Genomic DNA, 21,461 nt, shown 5'->3' with positions numbered 1-21,461 from the left:
GCATTTGTTTGCAAACCTCTGAGAAAACTCTCCAAAGACCTAACTTGTATGCCTTAAGTTAGGTTTTACAACTATGTATCCAAAATAAAATGGTCACAGCCTTCAACTCCCTTGGGTTTCTTTTGCCTCATCTGTAAACTTGCCATTCCTCTAGTAACTCATTCAAGCAACTGTTCAAGATAAGTTACATTTTACTCCATTTTAGTGTGCCTTGCAGCAGAATCTATAGAACTGGTAAACTTTATGGCTATATATAATACCATGTTGTTATTCCCACCTGGCTCTTTGCTGCTGCTTTTACTGAGTACAGTTAAAAAGATAAATTATCATCTTAAAAGGATGCTATGGAAGGTGTTAATAAGTTGTATCTAACTTCAGGAGTGTTCACTGGGGCTATAGAAACTTGCGACCCTGCTTAAGGGGAAATGATGTGCATCATCAGCAGACATTCACTGCCTATATCTTCTGTAAATATTTCAAATTTCAGGAAGGATTCTATAATACCGTATATATTTCCTAAATCATGGAAGTTATTGCTGCATAAGGATTGATTATGATATTGAGTGAAAACCCAATGGATTTTGCTTTTTAGGTAATAACTTAAATTTGTACACCACCACTATGGGGTCAGTGAAACCATCATCCCCATTTCAAAGATAAAGAGAGGTACAGAGAGGTTTAAGTAACTTAGCCAAGGCCACACAGTTGGGACAGAACTGGGATGTGAACCCATTTATTCTGTTCCTGGCTTTGAAAACTCACACAATAATGCCTTCCTAATTATCTCTGATGACTAATAGTAGGGACATTCCACCCCCCACAAATAGCAAAAGTGCTCTGATTTACCCATTTGTCATCTGGATTCAAATATCTGATTCTGATTTTCCAACTCTTTTCAAAGTTCTTCACCTCAATCTGTATTATCATTATCACATAGGTTTTAGAAGTTGTTTCATTTAACGTATGTCAGGAATGGTTACTCTTACAGAACATTTGTCTTTTACCTCAAGGAGTTAAGAACTAAATCAGATCTGTAATTGACTGACTTGTCTACTGACAGCCTTTGAAGAGCCACCACTCCCCAGCTTGTTTTTCTGTCTAAAGAGCAAGATTGACATCTCTTTATATGTTTAAAATTTGTCAGTGGTGTAAAGTGCTCAGTAATGATGGAAATTAACCTGAGGCTTTATCTAACTACCTTTCCTAGCAACTCCATTGAAGTTCTGATAACAATTAAAATTTTGATGCAAACAACTGTTCACATCAGAAAAAACACTTTTTTCTGTCTTGTCATACCTTTCTTCAAAATATTCTGGGTAGTAGTGGCTCTTTTCCTTACCTTTCACTGCACTGGATGCATCTGAATGAAAATTTCCCCAGCCAAAATACACCAGCACATTAGAAAAGCAGATAAAGAAAAGAAATGAAGTAGCAATGCATGTTTAAACGGTCTGATGGTGAAACATTGAATATAATTATCTGTTCTTGTGTCAGTAGTTGTTATCTCCTTAAGGAGAACTGAGTAAGAAAAGGTCTATACAGGGCAGCATTTCTGGCCTTATTTCTGTCTATTTGGGATAGCCTTTGAATTGTCTCCCACTTTCTTTCCTCCCAATGTGAAAAGATGAACTATTACGCATGTAACTCATAGGTATCTGATTCAAAGACTGTGTTTATTTGACCTGTGGATATCAGATATCTAATATAAACAAAAACCCAAACATCATCAACACATAATCAAGTGGCAGAAGTTTGCAGAACATGGGTCAGTAGCAATTGAGCAAGCTACACATTTCTCAAGTAACAAATGAAAAACAATTTTGATTGTATTCTGTGATACCAGCATTCTTTTTAGATCTTCTTTGAAGTATCAGGCAGATGGACTGCCCTGTATATCCACAACCTCTATCTGCTGGCAGGCAGAAAGCCCAAGAACCTATCTTTAAAGTTATTTTAATATATCAGTTTTGCCCAGATTAGTCAAGTTAGATGTCGACCATTGGTATGGGAAAGGTTGGGAATTAATTTAAATTTGAGCTAACCCTGCCATCATCTCTTGCTGAGTGAGTCCCTTAGCCTGTGAGACATTCTTTTCAGATTTGATTTCTCTGTTACTTGGTTGATATTCTCTCCTTGAAAGAAAAAAAAAAAAAAAAGGAGGAGTGGTGAGAAGAGAACAGAGGATGGTGATTTGGAGTCTGTGTTGATAGAAACATTCAATGGAGTTAAAACTGACCTACAACCATTTGAAGAACGTGTCCCTCATTACTAAATTCTTTGGCTGTAATACTGAGCTCCCTATCTAAAAAGATGTCAATTTCCTGAAATTAAATATAAAACCAAGGGATTTTTCTCACTGAGGAAGGTGTGCAAAAATATTTAAACAACTTAACTCTGAAATGTATTAGCAATCAGTTTAGACTGGACAGTTAACATATTCAAGATCAAAACTAAAACTTCATTAGATAAGACACACATTTTGGTAAGCAAAACTTCATTAGATAAGATGTACCAGGATTAGAAAGTCTGTTTGTTACTGTTGTTGTTGTTTTATGATTGTTGTTATACATAGTTCCTTCTATCTTCTCCCGGAAAAATTAATCAAGTGCCCTTTCTGCAATTGAGACCTCTTTTCTGTCTATTCTCAATGCCTGCAGTTTATATCACACAAGTCAGCCTCTAATTACGTTCTTTTTTCATATTTCCCAGGTTGTTTCATGGGTCATATTCTTGTATTCCCAGTAGTTTGTAAACTACTTGAGGATGAAAATCATATTTAATCTGTGTCCTTCACAGTCCTAGCCTCAGCACTAAGACTAGAGTCTACTCTTGATTAATATTTGAATGGTTGATTGAATTTTGTAAAAATCGAGTTAGCTTATGTTATATATTTTTAAAATTTGTTTCGGGAGCAATGAGAGGAACATCTATCCATCCAACACATTTCTTAAGACTTAGCTATATTCCAAATACTGAGCCTATGCTCTCTGACAGCATATTAAAATTTACACATGCTTAATTTTAAAAATTGCAACAAGAAAGGAAATTATTCCAATGGATAAAAAATATATACTATGATTTCTCTTTTTGGAAGTTAAAAGGAGAAGCAACTGGTAAAAGAACCAAGGTGAAAAGTTAAGAAAAGAAGGAGACTGAAAGACAAAGAGAAAAATACAGAAATATAGAAGACAGTGGGGGAATGGGGAAGAGATGAGGAGAGGAGGGTTTAGGAGATTTTAAACAATTCAGACTTTGACATTTTTTAGTAACTTCAGTTTTCAGCTTTTAAACCTCTGTCACTAAATCTTCAGACACTCTAAATGAAATGGAAATAATAATTAATCTTAAAGGAAATTATTCTTTGTCCTGAAACTTTGGCTTTCCAGGAATGAATACGTTAAGAGGAGTTAGGGTCCTAAGCAACGATGGAAGCAAAGAGAATGTAAGGTGGCTTTTAAGGCAAACTATGGAATAGTCAATCCAATAAGAAATCTACAGAAAGAGTTTACAACCATAAATCAGGTTCTAAAAGGAATTTTGCAAATCCAGTTTTACCCGGGCGGACACCATCACCCAACCAATGTGGAGGTGGAGCCTGTCAGAGAAGTGGGTTTCAGGGCAGCTTCCAAGTTACAATGATCGCCAGCCAGCATGCTCTTGGAACGATGAGACGTGGACCTCAGGAGGCAGTGCTGGCAGGAGCAAAACAGAAAAAGCAGTTTGGGGTCCACAAACGTGGATAGAAAGCAGAACTTTCCATCCCCTTCTGGGTGCCAGGGCCCAGGGGAAAGGTCCCAGTTCCTCCAAATATTCGGGGTAGGTAAAGGAACTAAACATATGGATTTTCTGCCCATTGAGTTACTCTAACCACATGCTAGAGGCATTTTGTTACTCAGCTCTTAGTCATTTCATTTTTTCAGCCTTTAGCCATTGAGATATTAAGAGTATTTGTGAAATCCTTTTGATTAGCAAGTGAAAAGCCATTGTATACTGGCTTCTGGGGTGTTATCGATTCAGAGAGGGATGGAGCAGTTTACAGGTGACTGTGGATATGTATTTCTAATTGATAAGAGGGATGTAGGACCTTGGTTTAAAGTTCTGCATTCTTCACTGGAAAACAAAAACCAAAGACATTTAAAAATCATGTAAACTGAATTTACAGAGAAAACATAATGAAACAGAAAGAGTACTAGTTTCAGACAGACAGACCTAAGTTGGAATACAATATACAGAGAGTATTATTGAATCTCTCTGAGCTTCAGCTTCCTTAAATGGAAAAAATACCCATTTCTCAGCTTTATAATAAAGAAATAAAATAATGTCTGCTACATGCCCAAAACAATACTAAGTTCACTGAAGACATTTGAAGTACCTCTCTATCCTCATTTTGTTTTCTGTTCAAAATCAAATTGATAGTACCCTGGATCCCACTCACAGACATAAGTATTTAAATGTTTCATGACTTAATTTTATTTTGTAGCTAAGAAAAGAGATTTATGGGACATCAAAGCGCTGATCCTAACCTGTTACTAACAAAGTGAGGCTTAAAATTCTTAGGTCTTCTCACAGGCAGTGAGCAGACCACAGATGTAAATTAGCATATCCTTGAAGAAAGATGCTTCCTATGCTGGGGGTCACATTTATAATGTTGATTTAAATTAATATTTTCACCTAATTCTGCTTCTCAGGTCTTGATTTAATATCCTTAAGGCCTGATGCCTATGGACCAGCACGTGTTAATTTCTACGGCTCTTAAAATGGCATGCCTGTCTGCTCTTAGCCACTCGGGTGATAGGTGCTAATTCAGAGCTTGCTGAATTTCCTTCTGAAAGTGTTATCTGTGCAGGCCACTATGAGTTTCCAGTACCAAAGTTCGAAAGGCAGATTGCAAACTTTTGAAAGAGTTGACTATGGATCAGACAAATATAAAATTCATTCTAAGGGGACTCTCCTTCTTAGCTTTTTCTGTGTGAGAGGAGAGCACAGAGCACATGTCAGAAGAAAAGAAGCATCAGGACATGAAAAAATCAAGAGGGTATTTCACAGCTTGTAGGATTTTTCTGATTTCTTTGGAAACTATGTAAATGAATTCCTTAAACACAGACTGCCATTGATTTTTTTCTGGTGTTCATTGATTCCCTCATCATTGCTTCATGTATGTGTTCTCCCAAAACATCTAGTATTGATATTTCTCTCCTTCATACTCTGTCCCCAATCCATTATAAGTATATCATTCAAACCTGTTTAATTTCCTATGAAAGATGATATTAAGTGCACTTTTAGTGTAATTATGTTGATAGTGAAAGATAAACATGTATTAGGCAGTGCAAAATGCTGATTATCTGTCAGGGTAAATCTGTTTATTTCAGATATAGCAATCTGACAACCCCCCGGTGTTAATCATGAAAGTACATGCTTGTGCCAGGTACTGTTTGGTGCGGTTCTGACAGTGAAATGCACTCAGTGGCTTACTGCTGTGACGTAATCTTTATCATATATAAACCCATATGCATGTGTATCTATGTCATAAAATGCAGACTGTGGATTATGTGTTTTAAGCATGTGTGATGTACTTATATTTCGGTATTTTTGTGTGTGTATGGAAGACAAAGTATAATTTGAGAGGCAACAATGTCCAGTTTGCATTAACAGCACTGTGTAAAATGGAATGGCTTGAGAAAGGAGAGAGTGGATTATAGGATCAGGCCGCATTTTAGTTTGTACCCAGAGCGGGGTTTGCCCTCAGTAATATCAGCTCAGAACCATTTGTATTAATCCACAGAGAAAAAGAAAGAGCCAGTAGAAAAAAGGAGAATCAGGAGGTAGGTCTGGAACAGGATATTCATCCGATTCTCAACACAAACATGCTTCCTTTATTCTTTAACTTTTTTCCTTGAGATAGTAGTTTCTAAATATATCCTAGAAACACTACTGACTGCCAGATGCTATTGGACATAAAGTTCCTCTTTAATGAGATAAAATAGTGTCAGGAAGTCAACATGTTACACATGCTGTGGCAGAATTTCACCAGGCTTTTGTGCAGCAGAAAATGAATAGAAATGACAATGAATTGAATATTCAGGCACAGTTTGCCAACTCCTCTGAAAAATAATCTTGTCTGACTTTATTACGTTGTGATCATTTCCTGAATGCCATAAAATGCTGAGTAAAATAATAAAAATTGATACATATATTGACATTTCAGTTTTCTAAATAGAAGCTGAGAAAATATAAACAGCATTTGGTCTTTGCAACTCTTCCAACCAACCATTTGTATGCTGACTAATTCACTTACACTCAGATATCTCATTCTGCCTTAATATAAATGTCTTCTGAAATAATTTCTCACCAGTAGATTATGCACATCTTTAGTTTGATTCAGAATTTACATGTGTAGTTTGCATAATTTTGCATCAGAGTGTCTGCTTTAAATTACGTAAAGGTCACTGTCATTCATAATCAAAAAAGAAGGTGCATTAAAGGTCACAATTCGATAAAAAAAATTGATTAGAGGTAGAGATTTGTTCATGTGATACAATATCATTGGATAAGTGGAAATATGAGTCAACAAATTAACCTCAGTATAAGGGGTGACCTGATTCTTTGCCATCAAAAAACAATCACATCCAGATTGCTTTTTTCCCAATGTTTAACTTGTTTTACTCTATGTAGCAGTGACAGTTACTTCAGTTAATACCTCTTACCACTGGGGGTCTTTTATAATGTCATTTGGTTTAGAAATGACATAATGACAATTTTATCTCCAAAATAAAATAGTAAATTATAATGAATTAATAATAGACAGATATGGATTAGAAAGTCCCTCAGGGCTTATGGTTACTTCTACCATTTTTCCCCTGAGGTAGCTCCTAGTTCTTCCACTCTTTTTAAAAGATAGAGCTGTCACAGCACATTTCTTCTCTTACGTCACTATTTTCTACCTCTCACAGACACTAAGAGCCCATGCAAACCCTTTGGAATTTTGACATCTACTCAGTATTAGAATAGATAAGTTCAAAATAAATGTAGCTAGTGATCGGCAATTAGTTTTTTTTGATTTGTTGAACTTTTTAAAATATGTCTGTCTGAAAGTGACTTGAATAAATGGAAAGCAATTGAAAATAAATAAATGCTAAGTTGCAGTATATATTTTGTCCATAAGTCAACTTGAATATCTGAAGGAAGATAATTGATACACATTTCACTTGGAAGTTTGGCATAAGTTCTGAGACATTAACATGAATACTTACTGTAACAGAACTCATATTTATTTCCTCATCTTATAATATTTTCCTTCTCATGTGTGCCCTTGACTTAAAGGGAAATCTTCCTTTCTTCCCTTAGCTGTTTGTCTACTCTATTTGTTGTATTGGCATCTTAGCATAGGATCGTCTACCAAAAAAACAAAAAAAAACAAAAAAAAAAAAAAAAGAAGAAAGGTAGACAAGGAGGCACCACCTTTTTAAAGTACATTGTTTATTTTTCAAAGAAAATCAAACACTTTTAAAGGAACCATAAAGGTTAAATGGTTTAAGCAGATTATAATTAGTTAATTTTGTTAAACCTATACTGGATCAATTTTACATTATTTTAATTACCTTTTGGAATAAATGGTTTGGTGAACAAATTCACTTGATGTTCAGGATCAAACAAAATTACCTTTCCTCTGGGTAGGCTTAAGTTTCACAAAATGATTTGAAAATGACCTCCTTTGCTTTCATCTAAAAATATCTTTGGATTTAAAAAATGATTAAAGTTGGATATATTGTGTTTTAGGCCAATCATATTTTATCATTTTCATAGCTTATTCTTTCTTTAAAGAGGAAAATAATGAAACTTCACTAAACAGATGTTCCCCCTTTAAGGAGACTCTTGGAATTTATACACTAACATGGTATACGCAAGGTTGATTCAACTCCTATTTCTGACAGAAGGCATGTATCATATTCTGGAAAGTTTATAAAATTTTTGCTGACAAGATATAGAAATGAAAGCTGGATGATCATTAAATATTATAGCCAAATCAGAGACATTATGATTTATGTCTTTGCTGTGTATGTATGTATGTGTATGTACCTATACTCATGCCTAGAAAGAAGCAATCTCTGAATTGTAAACGTCCAGATCCCAGGTAGTTAGAGGATACATTAAAAAGCATATATGACTATCTCTCATCCACCCCGATTTAGGGCATCTAGGGAGCAATGTTGGGAAAGTGCAAATGGAATTTGACCTTTCTTTGTCAATGAAAAGTTAGGAAGTTATCCTAGTGTCCAATGCTATCTGTCTGTCTTTTTCTTTACAACAGTGATTCTCAACTAGGGATGATTTTGCTTCCCTGGTGACATTTGGTAATTTTGAGAGGCATTTTTGATTTGGGTTGGGGGTGGGAGGTACTGGTACTATGGGCATCTAGTGGGGTAGAAGCTACATATGCTGCCAAACATTCTAGAATACATAACACAACCCCCACAACAATGACTAATTCTTCCCAAAATGTCAGTAGTACCAAGGATAAAAACCCTTTCTTGTAGCTCAGAAGGAGGTATTTCTTCACTCTGTCTCAACTCTGTTGTATCTCTCTCCCCAACCCTCAACCTCACATAATCCCATACTGCATCTGGCTCACTGCTTTTCATCCCTCAGAACTCTCCAGGCACTCATCACTTCATTCAGGAAAGTGCCACTGACCGGTCTGATTGCGATGGCATTCCTTGGTGTTACCATCCCACTGTATCCCTCTGAGCTCTGTTGACTGACTTTTCTATATCCCATTCTAGACTATAAATGTTTTGAGAGTTGTATGTTGTATCACTAACATCTGCATAGTTTGTGGAACATAGTAACTCCTCTGTTAAGATTTGTTGTTGAATAAAGTCAAGTTTGTCTCTAGAAACAGTATAGTACAGAGTGTTAGGGTTTATCTTAAATTATACTTAAAATACTATCTCAGGAATTGAGGGATAAATAAGTAAATCATAGTTGCTGGACTGAAAATATAACTGTTCTTAAAATTTTTTGAAACAATCATTTGTAAGTAGGGGGTCTGTCTGCATATTTATTTATGTCTATATAGCTGAATATGTTTCAAAACATAATTATATGTCTATGAAACATGTTATTTCAAAACATAATTATATGTTTATGAAACATGGCATGATTGTGTGTATATAGATGTGTGTGTGTACATATGCACATAGTTTCAATAGGTATACATTTTAATGATGACATTCCGTGATTGTATCATAAATGCATACACATAACCAAATAAAGCATCTTAATATTTACATCATTAAATTTTTCAAGCTCTGACTTTATATTTAATATACCAAATATTATATTTGCAATAAAATAGAAAACATACTCTCCACCTTTAAAGAAAATAGACATTATACCTTTAATAAAATCACTGTCATTTCTGTTTCATGCTTTCCTGATTTCTGTATTTTATGTTATGAATATGGTCAATAACAGTATCAAATTATAAAAATACACCTGTACAGCTGAATAAGTAAATAGTTTAGTTTATTGATTGATATTAGTCAGTGAAGCCAAGATTACATTTTACATCAATTGTTACACTTCTAAGAGTAATATTTATAACTCTGCATTTTGATAATATTACTCCCCTTTGTTATTCCATAAAAAGGAAGTGAAGTCTAAAGTCAGGCTGTGCCATTTAGAAGCTGTGAGACCTTAAACAAGTTATTTAATTCCCTAAGCCTCATGTTTATCTGTAAAATGGGGGCAATACTGACATCTACTAATAGCAATCTTACATGGTTGTATCATAGACAAATGAAATGATATTTTAAAAGAATTCAGCCTACAGGCACATAAAGTAGTTGAATAAATGGTGATCATTACTAATACACTACTAGTTGCAAAAGTAACCATGATAGTAATAATAGCAGTGATGGGACGGCATGAATCCAGGGTTTCTTTAGTAATCTGGAAAATATACCTAATAATATTTCTATAACTTAAAATTAAATTTATTTTGGAAAAATATTTTATAAAAAGAGATCCTCTTTTATGTTTTTTTCTCACTGGAGTCATAAAATTCAGCATTGCTGATGCTTAAGAGCAAACTCACCTCTCTTAATGAATCCTTTCTTCAACTACTTTAATCATCTCTGTCTTCTTTTTTCTACTTTCATTTTTTCATTGCATGTAATAGTCATTTTATCCTCCATCAATTCTTTTTTTTTTTTTTTTTTTGAGATGGAGTTTCACTCTTGTTGCCCAGGCTGGAGTGCAATGGAGCGATCTCAGCTCACTGCAACCTCCACCTCCCAGGCTCAAGTGATTCTCCTGCCTCAGCCTCCCGAGTAGCTGGGATTACAGGCATGCGCCACCACCCCGGCTAATTTTGTATTTTTTTTTTTTTTTAGTAGAGACGGGGTTTCTCCATGTTGGTCAGGCTGGTCTTGAACTCCCGACCTCAAGTGATCCACCTGCCTCGGCCTCCCAAAGTGCTGGGATTACAGGCGTGAGCCACCGCGCCCAGCTTTATCCTCCATCAATTCTACGGTGATGCTCACTTGTTTGTTTGAAAGAATTTTAAAGCAAATTCCAGATTTATACTTCTTTAAGATATCCAACAGCATTTTTCCTACTATTCCATGTCCTGCTGTGGCACAACAAAGCAACATAATATTAAATACAAACCCAGATTTTTTTTCAACAGGGTGCATCATAGATAAGAAAGGCTGTGAAATATGCAGATTTCTCATCAAACCAAGAGAATTCCCTACCTTTCTCTCCCAGTGATCCCAATAGGCCAATGGGTCAAACCTGTCTTTGAGAACAGCATTTCTACAAAGCTGCTCAGAGAGGCAGGGCTCAACAAATGTTTTCTGAATGGAACTGGAATTATGAATGTTTCTAGTGAATGGTTCTATAAAGGCTAAAATAATTGTAAGTCAAATTATCATGAGTTTGTATTGCATTCACTAATTTCACTTCTTAGAACAAGGCAATAATCGTAGAGGAAAATAAGACCCATGGACCATTTTGTCTTCTAAGCCCTCTAGGTCAGTCATCTGAGCTTTCTGCAGTCATAATCTTTTTGCTGGTGCAGGGTCTTGCCTCGATGTTGGTGGCTGCTGACTTATCAGGATGGTAGTTGCTGAAGGTTGCAGTGGCTGTTGCAATTTCTTAAAATAAGACAACAGTGAAGTTTGTTGCATTGATTGACTTTTCCTTTCATGCAAGATTTCTATCACACAATGTTGTGTGATAGCATTTTACCTGTAGAATTTCTTTCAAAATTGGAGTCAATCCTCTCAAACCCTGCTGCTGCTTTATCAAGTAAGCTTACATAATATTCCAAATCCTTTGTTGTGATTTCAACAATGTCCACAGCATCTTCACCAAGAATAGTTTCCATCTCAAGAAACCAATTTCTTTGCTCATCCATAAGAAGTAACTTCTCATCCATTCAAGTTTTGTCATGAGTCTGTAGCAATTCAGTGACATCTTCAGGCTCCAGTTAGTTCAATTTGATAGTTCCACCACATCTAAAGTTACTTTCTCCACTGAAGTCTTGAACCCCTCAAAGTCATCTATGACAGTAGAAGTAAACTTCTTCCAAACTCCTGTTAATGTTGCCATTTTGACTTCTCCTGTGAATCATGAATGTCTTAATGGCATCTAGAATGGTGAATCCTTGCCAAAAGGTTTTCAAATTAATTTGCTCAGACTCCCTCAGAAGAATCTCTATCTATGGCAGCCATAGCCTTATTAAATGTACTTCTTAGATCATAAGACTTGAAGGTCAAAATTCCTCCTTGATTTATAGGCTGAAGAATGGATGTTGTGTTAGCAGACAGAAAAACAACATTCATTTCTTTGTGCATCTTCATCAGAGCTCTCAGCTGACCAGGTACATTGTAATGATAGTAATATTTTGAAAGAAAGCTTCTTTTCTGAGCAGTGGGTCTTCACAATGGGCTTAAAATATTCAGTAAACCACGCTGTAAGCAGACATGCTGTTATCCAGGCTTTGTCATTTCATTTATAGGGCACAGACAGAGTAGATTTAGCATAATTCTCGAGTAGACTTAGCATAATTCTTAAGGGCCCTAATGTTTTCAGAGTGGTAAATGAGCATTGGCTTCAACTTAAAGTCATCAGTTGCTTTAGCCTCTAACAAAGTCATCCTGTCCTCTGAAGCTTTGAAGCCAAGCATCGACTTCTCCTCTCTAGCTAGTTAAGTCCTAGATGGCATCTTTTTCCAATATAAGGCTGTTTTGAATACATTGAATATCTTTTTAGCATAGCCACCTTCATCAACTATCTTAGTCAGATCTTCTGGATAACTTACTGTAGCTTCTACATCAGCACTTGCTTCACCTTGCAGTTTTATGTTATGGAGATGGCTTCTTTCTATAAACCTCATAAGCCAACCTCTGATAGTTTCAAACTTTTCTTCTAAAGCTTTATAAAATTGAAGAGAGTTAAGGCCTTGCTCTGGATTAGGTTTTAGTTTACTTAGGGCAATTTGGAGGCTGTTTTGGTCTTCTATCCCGATGACTAAAACTATATCAGCAATAAACCTATTTTGCTTTCTTACCATTCATGTGCTCACAAGAGTAGCAGTTTTAATTTCCTTCAAAAACATTTCCTTTGCATTCTCAAGTTGGCTAACTGGTGCAAGAGGCCTATCTTTCAACATGTCTGAGCTTTTAACATGCCTTTCTCACTAAGCTTCATCATTTCTAGCTTTTGATTTAAAGTTAGAGGCAACCCTTCCTTTCACTTAGAGGCCATTGTATGGTTATTAATTGGCTTAATTTCAATATTGTTGTGACTTAGAAAATAAGGAGGCCTGGTTGAGGGCAGAGGGAGAGAGACCAGCGGATGAGCAGCTGGAGAATACCCTGTCAATAGAGCAGTCGGAACCCACACATTTATCAATTAAATTCACGGTCTTACATGGGTGTGGCTCATGGTGTTCCTGAAGAACTATAATAGTCACATCAAAGATCACTGATCACAGATCACTGTCACAGATATAATAAAAATGAAAAAGCATGAAATATTGTGAGAATTACCAAAATGTGACACAAAGATATGAAGTGATTACATGCTGTTGAAAAAAAAAAATGATGCCAATAGACTTGCTGGACCAAAGTTTGCCACAAACCTTCAGTTTGTAAAAAAACACGGTAGCTGCAAAGCGCAATAAAATGAGGCATGCGTACATTATCTAGACCACCACTCTTACTAACATTTTTAAAAGCAAACGCTGAAATTTAAAAAACAAGTTTATTTAAATACATATTCTTTATATATTTTTTGCCATACTATTTTTTTCAATGTTCTTCCTTAAATGTACAGGACTAATTCATATATATATATATATATATATATATACACACACACACATACATATATACACATATATATACACACACACATATATATACATATATACACATACACACACATATGTACATATATATACATATACATACACACATGTGTACATGTATATACATATACATATACATATATATATATACGCACACACTGTATAAACAAAAATATGTGATTCTTTGACCCTACCTGGGGGGTGAAATACAAATTTCTGCCTTTGGCCCTTGCTTTTTGTACATTGAATGTGATCAAAGTAAATATGGTTAGCCAAATTACACATGAAACAAACCTTAAAAAGATACCATATACGATACTTAGGAATAAAGGTAACAGGACCTGATAAGTGCGTAATGATGTATATCAGTTAAAAACATGAAATATACAATTTTAAATGAGGTTTTCTAGCAAGGAACTTTAGTTAGGGAGAAAAAAGATTTATGGTCTTCAATTAATCATAAGTTTAATATGCACCAGTGGTGATAGGACTGCTAAAAAAGAATACCACCACCTTAGGCTAGATTAATAGACATTGTAAAAAGGACAGTGGAAAGAATGATCTCATTACATTCTCCTATTATTAGATCACATCTGGCATATTATAATTAGTTCTATACATTTAAGGGAAAACATTGAAAAACACAGTATATCAAAAATATGGGGCCAAGCTCAAGAAAGTTTTAAAAACCATGTCATACGGGGAACAGTAAAATAACCAAGTGGTTGACCTAGAAAAAAGAAGACTAAGGGGAGATACCATAAACAATGGATATGGATCACTATGGATATCTTTCTTTTGATGTTTTTTGTTTGTTTGTTGAGACACGGCCTCACGCTGTTGTCCAGGCTGGAGTGCAGTGGGGTGATCTCAGCTCACTGCAACCTCCCACTCTTTGGTTCAAGCAATTTTCCTGCCTCAGCCCCCTGAATAGTTGGGACTACATGTGTGTGCCACCACACCCAGCTAATTTTTGTATTTTTAGTAGAGACGGGGTTTCGCTATGTTGCCCAGGCTGGTCTGAAACTCCTGATCTCAAGTGATCTACCCAATTTGGCCTCCCAAAATGCTGGGATTACAGGTGTGAGCCACCATGCCCGGCCTATAAACAAATATTAATTGCCATTTTGGCAAGCACTGTGCTTATGTATAACATAAACACAGAAAATAGGAAAGAAAATTTTTCGTTTTTTTTTGTTTTTTTTTTTTGTTTTATTTGAGGCAAAGTCTTGCTCTGTCACCCAGGCTGGAGTGTGGTGGTGTAATCAAGGTTCATCAGCCAAAATCTCCTGGGCTCATGCAACCCTCCCACCTTAGACCCCAGAGTAACTGAGACCACAGGTACGAGCCACTGTACTAGACTAATTCAATTTTTTCTTTTTTTTTTTTTTTTGTAGAGAATAGGGTCTCACTATGTTACCCAGGCTGGTCTTGAACTCCTGGACTCAAACAATCCTCCTACCTCAGACTCCCAAAATGCTGGGGTTATAGGCATGAGTCACTACACCCAGCCAAGAAATTGGTGTTTTATCGTTTTGTAAATGGACTTTATATTCAAGAGGAGAAGATAGACTTTAAATAATCACACAAAGAAACCTTTGATAACAAATAGTGATAAAGAGGAAAAGCTACAATGAAAAAATAAATAAGCTGATGAGATTTAATTGAAATAGAGCATATAGTCAAGGAAGTCTTCTCTGAAGAAGTGACATTTAAATCAAATTAATAAAGATGGATATGGGGAGAGAGGTCATTCCAAGCAATGAGAATAGCATATGCAAACCTCATAATTAAGAGACCCTTAAAGTAGAAAAGAGCTTGGCAAAATTGAGGACAAAGAAGAGGACAGAAAAGAGGAGCATCACAAAGAATCAAGAGAGAATGTTGTGAGAAGAAAATGAGGCCGGATTGTTGTAGCTCTTTGAAGCTACGTTCAGGCTAGGCTACTATTGAAAGTGCCAGGAGAAGCTCCCGAAGAATTTAAGCAGAGTGAGGCAGGAAGATTCCCTTTTGCAAAGATACCTCTGGTTTTGTCTGGCTAATGTATTGGAAGGAGGCAAGAGGTAGTGTGAGAGCCCTTTAAGAGGCTACTGTAGTGGGAAAGACAGAGATGAAGGTCATTAGGCTTCAAGCGGAGGAGATGGAGACTGAATGAGAAAGAGAGATTAAAAATATTTTTTAGGGCTGGACACAGTAGCTCGCACCTGCAATTCCAGCATTTTGGGAGGCCAAGGCAGGGAAATCACTTGAGCCCAGGAGTTCAAGAGCAGCCCAGGCAATATGGCAAAACCCTGTCTCTACAAAAAAAAAAAATAATACAAAAATCAGCTGGGCATGGTGGCATGTGCTTGTAGTCCCAGCTATTTGGAAAGCTGAGGCAGGAGGATGGCTTGAGCCCGGGAAGTCAAGGCTGAAGTGAGCCATGATTGCGCTACTGAACTCCAGCCTGAGTGACAGAATGAGACCCTGTCTCAAAAAAAAAAAAAAAAAAATCTATCTATCTATATAATATTTTTAAAATTATATATTAAAAAGTTATATATAAACTATATATGTTAAAAATTACATATACCCACACACACTTTGGAAGTAGTATCAAGAGAATTTGATGATGGATTGGAAAAGAAAGTAATATGCCAAGCAAGACCCACTTTTTCTGGTCTGAGTAACCTCCCTGAGCTAAGGGGGAGGTGAGGAAACTTTTTTTTTTTGAGGCAGAGTCTTGTTCTGTCACTCAAGTTAGAATGCAGGGTCTCAATCTCGGCTCACTGCAACCTCTGCCTCCCAGGTTCAAGCGATTCCCCTGCCTCAGTCTCCCAGGTAGCTGGGATTACAGGCGCCCACCACCACACCCAGCTAATTTTTGTACTTTTAGTAGAGACGGGGTTTTACAGTGTTGGCTAGGCTGGTATCGAACTCCTGGCCTCAGGTGATCCACCCACGCCGACCTCCCAAAGTGCTGGGATTACAGGCATGAGCCACCAGGCCCAGCCGGAAACTTTAAACCAGAAGTTTAAAAGCCTTGTTTTGGCCATAGTACCTTTGAGAAACCGGATAGACTATTTTTATATTATTTGAGTGAATATTTAGTAAGTTGTCCATTAGAAGAGACCAGAATTGCTTTGTGTTCTGTAGAAGAGCAGATCCACAGCCACAAATGTCAAGTTTACACAGAGGTGCACTTCAACCCAGTCCACGAAAGAACTGTTTTTAAAAAACTAGACTGTCCAGAAACCTGCCTTAGAAGAGGGTAAGTTTCCCCTCACAGTACCTCTTCTGGCAGAGTCAGAAGTCTACCAGACCTGTATTTAAAAGATGTCTGCACTGTGTGTAACACTGAACTGGAGTCTTTTTCAACACTATTGTGTTGAATTTCAGCTATAAAATTTTAAGACATTGAGAAAACAAAGAAGATTCTCTCGTAGGTCACTGCAGGTATTTGGTAAGTCATTTAATTGTTGATTGCTACTGGGCAAGTCCCTCACACCTTTCTACCAGAAGGGCGATTGATTGCATCAAGCAGCTATTGGCTATTTACCAAAACATGCACACTTTCTCTCCCAGGTAAATGAAGGTCAGCCAGCCCCACACCCAAATGAATCACAGAGGTTAGAAGCCAAGAATTCTCTTCCGATATAACTCTAAACTTGCCTCATGCAAACGTCTTTAATTTGCAATGGTTTGCTTTCATGTTGTGCTTAAACTTAGCTTCAAGCATCCCTCTCAACCCAGCACTCCCAGACAATCAATACCCACAGACGTATAGTCATTTGAGATGATATTCAACTCAGTTGTCATCCCTGCTCAACCCCAAGGCTCACAGTACTGAAGGGCTCTACCCCCAATAACTCCATGGAGAATGAGAAATGGTGATGATTTCTTCTAGGCCCAGAGGCCCAGAGGATCTCACTAAGCATTCATACCACTTGCCAGCCAGAGCAATGATTATTTTTTTCCCATTGGTAGTGCTTCAATTTTTCCAAAAAAACAACCTTAAGAAATTTAAGAAGATTCTTTAATGTGGACTATATAAATATATACAGGTGGAAAGTTTAAGTTTGTCATATCTTGATGTGTGATTACATATGGAGAGTGGGAGAAGGAATCAGCCACACAACTAAGCATCCCATGATAGATACTGTGCTTAATCTGAGCCAGAGATTTGAGGCAAAGCATCTCAGTCCTCTGGAAATAAAGAAAGCTTTTATTTTCTTTTCCATAGACTTTAGTCTTCAGTAATAATTGTGTGCTTTGTGATTGTAGCTCAGGAATAGTACCTATCACATTAGAGTTCAATTTTAATATATCTAGAGCTCTTTAATAAGACCGTCTGTTAAGACTAGGGCAGTGACTGATTAATAAGTTGGTTCAAGTAGACTTTCATTCAGGTCTCAGTAATAAGTGCTCTGTCTAGTTGATAAATTTCCACACTAAACACAAACGTTGTTATTTGTCATATACTAACTGTTTTAATGGACCATTCTTCATGATCTTTAACAACCATCAATTGATCTCTAGGACTCCAGTGTCACACTGCAATCCAGCTATGTTCAAAGAATCTAAGTTTAAGTGAACTACATACAAAAGAAGGAAAAAACACATTAATTTGCTCTGGGGACAGAAATATATAAAGCACATTAATGAAGATGTGAACAACAAGAAGTGACTCAGGGCTGTTATTTTTCTCCACAGCAGAAATACTGTAATCAATCCAGACAGTTATATCTTCAGTTCCTCAGGTTTTAATAAAGGTAAGTCTAAGAATTCTATTTAGACTTTCAGACCATTACATCTTGAACCGTCAGAAATAATCAGATATGTTTTAAATCAGCTAGGAGATAAACTGATCGATTTCATCCTTGTAAAACATAAACTCTAGAGGTAGCTTAATTTTCACATTCATCATTTGTGATTATTTTTCCAGTTCCTCTTTGCTTTAAAAACTACATCAAACTCAGATTTCCCTGCAGCGGACTGGCAGGCCTAAGCCACTTAATACAAATAAAGCCCAAAATGCTTAGAAATGAAATGAGCTGTTTTTTAAAGAGGTTCAGGACATACACTTATGTCCTAAGAGTACAAAAGGATATGCCTCCTTCTTTATCTGATAGTCTCCGGTGGCAACATTAGCACATCGATGTTTTATGCATTTCATACATAATGCTCCATGTGATTATAAAATCCAGACTGCAGAGCGGAATTAAGTTTGCTGAGAATGGAATGGGACGGGAGGAAGGACATGTGCTATTGAGAGAAATCATCCCATTCCTTTATCTTCTAGGAGATCTGCGGAAGCCTTTCCTTTGGAAAGTGCTCAAAGACAGATCAAATGTGATAATAAAGGTTCACTATCTGAACAGGTCTGCCCTAGAAATAGTGCTTTGGAAATTCGAGGTGGAAAGAAAGGCAGTCTGTGCCAGAAACTGATTAAATTTCAGTCATCTATCCAAAGCAGTCCCTGGTTGCTTGTAAAATGCTCCATATAATTACAGTAACTATGGGTTTTAAAGGAATTTACACATTAGCCTTTATCATGGGACTTTCTTTGTGGGTGCATTTCTACTTTAAAATCAATATCCCTAAAATAAACTTTAATAAGATTTATTAATTTTATCTATGTGGACCTTTAAAAAGTCAATATCAAATATCTTTCTTCAAATTCTTCTTGGCATTTGAAGAAGCTTAGATATAATCAAATGTCATGCCCTCTGTATGTTAAATGATCATTGTTCTATGACTTTGCTCTTGTATACAACTTAGCCCTCTTTTAAACTTTGAAAGAGTTGTGAATCAATACTAAATACCGTTTAAAACGTATAGGTCATCCTGATACATGATCTCAGTACCGTGGACAAGGCCCATTAGTTGCTTCTTGAGCTATTATCTTGCTCTGCGTTAGATTTGAATAACCCACAGAAGTCATTTGACAGCCCCCAGCCGACCCTGCACCATGGTGGCTAAAATCACTTCTTTGAAACAACCTGCAGGCCTTTGAAACAACCTCAGGGAACAAAAAACAAAAAGGCTTTTAGAAAGTAGTGTCCCAGAGAAGAACACGACTACACTGCCTTTCATTCAAAGTGCCATAAGGAGCATTGACAGGATACCACAAATTTCAAACCTTTTTCCTTTCAGAAGAGACTGAGTGCCAACATTTCTTTACAGTAAGCTTCAAAAGGGAAGAATTTCTACCAACTACATACTCAGTGGTTTGTTGGTATGTGGCTATAATCTTAATCCAGAGAACAGTAAATTTATAATTTTCATTGGAGGGAAGAATTTTGAGGAAACCATAGTTTAAGATCTTCCTTGACACCAGAAGAGTTCCATCAGTAAATCATGGAGGAAACATCGAATTGTGCTACCCACTAAAAATAAAACCTGTTTTAATGTCAGACATTTGTAAAAGTAAAGGTCAAGCTAACCCCTATCCCTAAAATATAAGCCTCAGTACTAGGTTAGAAGCTTATTGATTAGGTCTCTTTTTTTCTGTCTCTACCCTACCCCAGTAATAGTATCTTGGAAAACTTATTATAAAGTGAATTCATAATATTGAAACAGAACTTTACTGGGAGTCATACCTTAAAAAGATAATTTTATTAGCTGAGATAAACAGTGCATCTTTCCACTCAGATAAAGAAGACTGTAGAGAACATTCAGATACTTTAACATAGTTAGCTATGTTAAAGTACCCTGTGGTAAGGATCACCTCAATTCCAGTATCTTTATCCACCTAGTGCAACAAATAAGCTAGCTCTAGCCACCCCACTCTTCCTCCTACACACAGAAAAATGCTATTTGACACACAATTGAATCAAAACATCAAAGGGCACAGAAGCGCTTAATTATCATTTTATAGTCTGCCCTTTAACTGGACTGTTTAAGAGAGATTTTCATTTCCTTTGTTATTAGCCAGTAAAGGATATTTTACATGATCTACAAAAAAAAAAAATCTATCAACTTATTTAGGATAGAGTTTAGCTGCTTTTAGTGCAAAACCCAATTAACAGTAGTAACTTAATTCAATTAGTGGATTCTTCCCTGATGCAGAAGAAGTCCAGAGTTTTCACGATTATAAGCCATCCATGTTCCCACTGTCTAACTGCTCTGCCACTCTGCATGCATAGACTCTATTTTTTGTGAGTGCTTGCAAGATAGCACTAAAGCTCCAGTCATTATGTTCACTTTTCCATACAATAGGAAGGGCAAGGGAGTAAGGGCCTGTGAAGTCATCATACTGCATTCATCTCAGAACACCCCACCCCCAACCCCACCAACCAATCCAAAGACTCATCTTTATGTCTCATTATCCACCCCTATTTTGAAAGGAGGCTGAGAGACAGTTTTGTAGACAGACATATTGCTGTTTCTGACAATATAGGAAAGCTGCTACACAGGAAGAGGAGAAGAATAAATATTAGGTGAACAATTAATAGTCTCTGCTCCACAATCTAAATTTACTCCTTAATATGCTTCTGAGGTGTCTCATTTTGCAGACCTGTGACCTAAAATCTAATGAAAATATTTCTCTAAAAGCTAAACGGGTATTCTGTTAGCTAAGATCTTTTAGCTTCATATGTCTGCCTGAGCAGCATCATACTTTAGAAAAGAAAGCTCTAAATATAAAGTACAATTTTAAAATAATTTGATTATATCAAAACTGCCCAAACCACCAACTGTTTTTTAGATGCCAATTTATTTTTCACTTGTGAAACTTTGAGATGATAGGCATCTAAGGTTTCAGCAACTGTTATTTCCAAAGCTTAAAAGAATCAGAGAGGAAAATTGCTGGTTTCACACTATAAAATGTCTCTATTCTGCCTCAACTGAAACATTATCGTTACCAGTACATTAATATATTGCTCTAGAAATTGCAATCTTTATAGATTAATTTTCTGACAGCTCTGCTGGTATAGATTTACTTCTTTTGCTTTGCACATTTCTGATGATCAGATTTTAATTTGAGTAAAGGTGAAATAGAAAGAAAACTCTTATTTTGATTAAATTGCTCTTAAGTAAATGGCAGTATTTTCGGTCATCCAAGAGGCTTTTTCATTTCTAGCTGGTATTTGCCATATGCTAA

At 36.4% G+C, this 21,461-nt stretch overlaps 1 protein-coding gene across 26 annotated transcripts in view; it reads left to right on the top strand.

Moving 5' to 3' along the window:
• Window positions 1-21,461, top strand: part of ADGRL2 (adhesion G protein-coupled receptor L2) — a 681,918-nt gene that overhangs the window by 2,544 nt on the left and 657,913 nt on the right. Inside the window, exon 2 of one of the 26 annotated variants that reach the window (XM_055116826.2) lies at window positions 18,071-18,129. The exons of the other annotated variants lie outside the window; for them this stretch is intronic. The gene's annotated coding sequence lies outside the window, so the exon portion shown is untranslated. The remainder of the gene's footprint in view (window positions 1-18,070; window positions 18,130-21,461) is intronic. 26 annotated transcript variants of the gene reach the window in all.

The sequence above is a fragment of the Pan paniscus genome, chromosome 1 (assembly GCF_029289425.2).
Source record: "Pan paniscus chromosome 1, NHGRI_mPanPan1-v2.0_pri, whole genome shotgun sequence".
NCBI lineage: Eukaryota > Metazoa > Chordata > Mammalia > Primates > Hominidae > Pan > Pan paniscus.
The sequence above is the reverse complement of the archived record's forward strand: the minus strand, read 5'-3'. Positions and strand labels throughout refer to the sequence as shown.